Source organism: Mandrillus leucophaeus, unplaced genomic scaffold (assembly GCF_000951045.1).
Source record: "Mandrillus leucophaeus isolate KB7577 unplaced genomic scaffold, Mleu.le_1.0 Scaffold190, whole genome shotgun sequence".
Classification (NCBI taxonomy): domain Eukaryota; kingdom Metazoa; phylum Chordata; class Mammalia; order Primates; family Cercopithecidae; genus Mandrillus; species Mandrillus leucophaeus.
The window spans coordinates 2487197-2493221 of NW_012101921.1; positions in this window are offsets into that span (position 1 = coordinate 2487197).

Consider the following 6025-nt stretch of genomic DNA (forward strand, 5'->3'; position numbering starts at 1 on the left):
CTCTTTGCCAATTGTTTCCCTGTGGATATCTTACTTCCTGGATCATCATCCTTATAAGTTTTTCACCAGTCTCATTTGCCCCATCTGTTGTCACTACTTCAGGTAGCTGTGATGCTGAACAGTTGTTGCTTATTGTTTTCTACAAACACCCTGAGGATAGGATTTTTTTTCCTCAGTGCCTGGACTATAAGACCAGTAAGCTTATAGGCTGTCCATGTACCAGACGTAGGTACCCCCAAGCCCTGACCCTGTCGTCCCCCTGGAGTATAGTGCTGCCTTTAAGTGAATATCTTTAGCTCTTTGCTCTTTAGTTATCAGGGCCAGTAACTCCCTGCCTCCACCAGTCTCTACAACATCACTCACCACAGTTAAAATTTTGGTTTTTAGTTACTTCTTTGTTTTTGGCTCCAGAAGAATTCTCTTTACTTTATTGAAATCCAGCTGTGCATTTAAAAAGATGTAATATTTTACTCAGTATCTCTAGAAGAATGAAAGACTTCATTTTCTTAATGAATGAATGTATTTCAAACATACAGAGAAATAATCATATAACAAAAGCCCATCTGCCTACTTCTTAGCTTTAAGAATGTTTATATTTAATCACATTTAATTTAAAAATGTTAAAGGAAATAATGGTATAATTGAGGTCCCCTTTATGCTCCTTCCTTATCTCATACCCCTCCTTCTGTCCCCAAAGGTGATCAATATTCTGAAGTGAGTGGGTATCTTTTTCCCTTATGTACCGATGCATTTTTCACATAAGGAGTATGTCAATTCATAAGTTTAAAATTTACATAATGCCATCTTTGTAAATAGTCTTCTGTATTTTTTTATTGTTGACCAAAATGATTATCTAGGTTTTTCCATGTAGATACATTGAGCTCTGTATGTTCACTTCAACCTAGGTATAGTATTTCATTGTATGAAAATATCTCAATTTATTCATCCTTTTATCTATTAGGGGATATTTGGATTATTTCTAATTTTTTGACATTACCTCGAAAGCTGCATTGTCTTTGTGCATATTTCCTTGAGTTTGCCTGCAAGAGTTTCTACCATATAGATCTAGAAGTGGAATTGCTGGGTGGTAGGATGCACATCTACAACCGCAGGTGATCTCCCTCATAGAGTCTCCTGTGGTTCTCTGGCTGGAAGTAATATTCTCTTGCCCCACTATGGAGTGCTGTTTATTTCTACCTCGTTGCATTACCTTCACTTTGCCTTGTGCCATTGTTTGTATGCATTGTTTGTTCCCTCTCACCATTTGAAATCCACAAGGTTCAATTTTCTTGGAGGACATGTACCATGGCTTGTTCATCAGAGCATCCCCCATGGGGGCAGGTACACAGTAGTCACTGGATAAGCATCACTATTTAAAACCCTATACCAGGTCCAAGTTCATCAGGGAGGCTTCAACTTTCCCTTTTTCTCCCTTTAGTCTTTAAACTCAGTTAAGTTCCTCAACTATTTTTGAGCAAGTCTGGAGATGAGTACCATGAGATGGGTTTGGGCTGGGATCAAGGTTGTCTCCATGTGGAAATTTTGGCTAACCCCTTCTTCCTGCTGTGAAATGCAAGCTTCCTCATGAGTTGCCAACTCAGGCAAACATCTTTGATTGTGGGGAAGTGGGCGTTTGAGGTTTGTAATAATTTGGATATGGCTGGGGGGATGTTAGCCTTTGTTGAGCCAACCCTTTCTTCGTGGAAGTGCAAAAAAGGTAGTGAGAAAATGGTGTCAGGAGAGACATTCAAACAAGACATTTTAAAACACATGTGAAGCTCGCTCATTCACATATAAACAACTGCTTTGCTGGTTATAGCTGATTCTTAGCTGGTCCTCGAAGCAGTTCCCCAAGGCCTCTGCTGGTCACACCTGGTTCCCATTTACTGTATCTACTTGAAAGTCATAAAACTGCCTTTCTTCAAAAGTACTGTAAAGCACAATAATTCACTCTGATCTGCCCCTAGGTTGTCCAGATCAGCTCGTCTGACAGTTTCATGTGATCACAGTTATCCACAGCCCTTCATGAAGGCACATTCTGTCCAGACAGGAAGAAACCATTGGCCTACCAGCTTAAAATGCCAGCAGAGTTCAGTGCATACCTCCTTGGGCAGATACATCTGCCCTGTACACTCAGTTGGCAGCCCTGTCTCAGGCACCATCCCCTGCATGCAAGATGTACACGTGGCACTGCTCACTGTTGCCAGGGCCTCTGGATGGAAGTTCCGCCTTTCTGGTCAATATGAGAAGATGGAGAGAGCTAAGAGTTGGTGGTGTTTGGGGGAGTGTGCAGCTCTCATACAGAGGAAAACCATGTCTTCCCTTCCAATGGGCAGGGGGGAAAGAGCCCTTTCTCTTCCTTAAAATCAAAGAAGGGGACACTAAGAGACCCTTTCTTAAAAGTCCCATTATACATGTTTCCTGGATCAAAAAATCATTTGCCCACATTTAAATTTCTTTTTGGAAAGTTTTAAAAACCTTTTGAAGGTGCTTACAAAATGCTTTTTATAGTTTGAAGGTACTTACAAAATAGAAGGATGGAATTTCCAGTTCACCCCTGTGTGATCTGAGAGTTGGCAGAAGGAAGGGGAGAGTACCTCTCTCACTCTGGGCAAGGCCGGGGCTCCTGTCTTAGTTTGGACTGCCGGAACAGAATACCGTAGATGGAGTGGCTTAGAAACAACAGACACGTACTTCTCACAGTTCTGGAGGCTGCAAATCCAAGATTAAGGACACAAAGCAAGGCAAAGATGCCATGAGGAAGAGGCTGGTCTCTGCTTTGCCTCAGTTCCAGTATCCATTTCTTGCCACACACATCCTTACAAATGGAATGCCTAGAAAGCTGCGACTCACGTGGTCCCTTCTCTCAGTGGTGTTGCTTCAAAAGAACAGAGCTGAGAAACCAAATCTTATGTCATTATAACTTCAGTTCTTTCCTTGTGTTTTGCAGTCAAAAGGGGGATAGTGGACCACATGGAGACCTCTTAGTTCACCCCCCCACCATTTCTCTATCAGCCTCTGTGCCTCCCTGGCACAATTCTTTCTCCTCCCACCTCAGAGCCATCCCCAGCACTAGCCCAGCACCTCTCTGATCTTCCTCCCCTTTCCCTTTTGCTTCCAAGTTTGCATTCTGTTCCAAAGAAACACCTTGCAAGATAGGCACTCTTAAAGGGCGAAGAGTGAAGGGACGGTGTGCACCAGTCAGAGCTCCCTTAGCAGGAAGGGAGAGAAAGGCTTGGGGTAATCTCTGGTTAACAATTTTTGTCCTGTTAATAAGCACGTAGGTTCTTTGCAGCCTTATGGCCCTGACAAGGACACTATGTGACCCAGAGCTGGTTATTCCTCAAGTATTTTTGAGCAAGTCTAGAGGTGAGTACCATGAGATGGATTTGGTACTCATCTCTAAACTTCATAGTGATGCCTGGACATCCTAAGCCTGGACAACATAGTGAGAACCCATCTCTACAAAATTTTTTTTTAAAAATCAGTTGGGTGTGGGCTGGGCGTGGTAGTTCACGCCTGTAATCCCAGCACTTTCGGAGGCCGAGGCAGGTGGATCACCTGCGGTCGGGAGTTCGAGACCAGCCTGACCAACATGGAGAAACCCCATCTCTACTAAAAATACAAAATTAACTGGGCATGGTGGTGCATGCCTGTAATCCCAGCTACTTGGGAGGCTGAAGCAGAATTGCTTGAATGCAGGAGGCGGAGGTTGCAGTGAGCCGAGATCGCGCCACTGCACTCCAGCTGATTCCTGCCTCATGGTGGCCAGGAGGGTTGAATGGATGACCTGTGAGAAGCAGTGTCCCCTTGACCCTAGCGGCTCTGTGGACACCTGGGAACACGGGAGTGCAGCTACTTGCAGCTCAGGAGATACTACTTCAGTAGAGCCCCACCTCCAGCCCTGGGGGCTTCTTTTCAGCCCCTGAACCAGCTCCTTCAGGGCCAGAGTCCTTCTCTTGGCTGTTCTGGGCTCCTTGGTTCTCTCGATCCCCTTTCTTAAGACCTGGCCCGGCTTCGCCTCCTGTTTTCTCAGGCGTTGGAGGAAGCGACGTTCCTCTAGTTCCTGATCAGTTTGATTTGATGCTCCTTGATGGTGCTCTTATTGTGCCCCAGGCTTTGCTGACGGAGCCTCTGGCATTAATTTTTGGAGGTGTCAAATTTGGGACTTTCGCTGCTCTGCCTAAGTCAGGTCCCCAGGGTCCTCTTAGCCGGGCCATGATCCTAACTTCCCAGGGCCCTTCCCTCCTGCCCTAGACAGGTACCCTGAGGGCCAGCAATCCTGCTGCTCCTGCCACTGCCGTGGGACTGACTTTTGGAATCAAAAGTGGAAAGCTGGGAGAAGGAAGGAAGGAGGCAGAGAGGGAAGGAAGGAAGGGAGTGGAGGGGAGGAGGGTAGGAGCCATCCCGATCACAGGGCTACGGTGAGAAGCTCCCAGTGTTCTATCTGTAGAGGAGCAAAGTGCCTGGCACATAGTAAGCCACCCGCAAATACGCCAGGGTGGCTGTGGGTCTCATGTGTCGGTTTATGCATTTCTGAGAACCCGGGGGAGGAAGAATGCCTGCTGTACTTGCCTGCCATTGCTTGGTTGGCCTGAGGGCCAACAAAACCAGCACAATAGGTGAACAGTCTAAGCCCCATGCGGGCTCCCCTGGGGTATGGGCTGTTCCAACTGTGCAGGGCATGGATTCACCTTTGCTGTCTGTGAACAAAGCAGGACCAGTGTCAACAGGACACTTGAGCAGCTGGGACTGAGAAGCGGTTTAACCCACTTAGCGAATCTGCTGCTTAGAAACACAAACAAATAACGAGTGTGCTAATTACCAGTGACAACAAGGCTTGATCATTTCAACACCCTTCAGTCATCTCATTTAAATCTCCCAACAGCCTGCGAGATAGGACAGTGTTCTTCCTCTCCAGGATCTACAGACGAGGTCACGGAGAGCCAGCGGGGTGAGGAAACTTGTGCAAGTCAACACAGCTGAGCCCAGATTCACACCCAGGCCTGAGCATCACCTCCTCCTGCCTGTTTCCCATCCCATCCACTCATTCCTGGTGGTCCTTGGCCAGCGAGGGAGGTGGTGGTAGTTTGGAGTGTCTGTCTCTCCCGATGGTGGAGTGGTGGCCACTGTCTCAGCACCCACAGGAGGGGAGGCCACCCCAGGATAATCCCAGCATTTGGGCAGTTCAGGTCTCAGGTTCCCCGGGCTGTTATGCTGCTGGTGAACTGGGGATGTGGAGTGGGGCAGAGGCAGGAACATGGGCCTTGGAGTCAGACAGGCCTGGGATTCTAAACCCAAGGGCTTAGAAACCATGTGACTCCAGGTGAGTCACCTTCTGTGCCTGAACTGCATTTCCTTCAACTGTAAGCTGGTTGGGGAGGGGGTATAATGTTTCCAGTTTCTGATAATTGCCTTGAGTAGGTACACAAGAAATGTTCTTTTATCTCTGTGGCCATGGAGCCCTCACAGCCACCCAGGAGGAAGCTGTGCAGAGTGAGGGAGGCCTCTGTCTGATGGCAGGTGAGAGGAACGCCAAGGGCAAAGAAGGCTGGAAAGGGAATAACGTCTCAGCGTCTTCCCCAGCCAGAGACCCCTTGAACGTGTCTGCAGCCCTCTGCAGTCTCTCAAGTGCTAGACACACTTAACTCAGGATGGTCGTCAGCCCATTTTACAGTTGAAGCTGTGGCCTGGAGGCAAGGGAGTTCCCTTTACATGCCCAGCTTGCTCTGGGCACTCTGGCACCTTATTTCATCCTGATATAGACCCTACGAGGCAGTCTATAGTATATCCATTTATTGCTGAGGCAACTGAGGCTCGGGGAGGAGTAATGACCCAGGGTCACACAGCTCCCAGTTGGGGAAATAAGTTTGATGCTCAAGGGAATCTAACTACAAAGCCTGTGCTCATTCTGCCCTGCCACGAGGACGGGACAAATGCCCTGCTCCCTTTTGGATGGACTCCCAGTCCAGTGCTCTTTCCTTGGCCCATATTATCCTTTTCTGTGCAGGGCCTTCAGGGGACA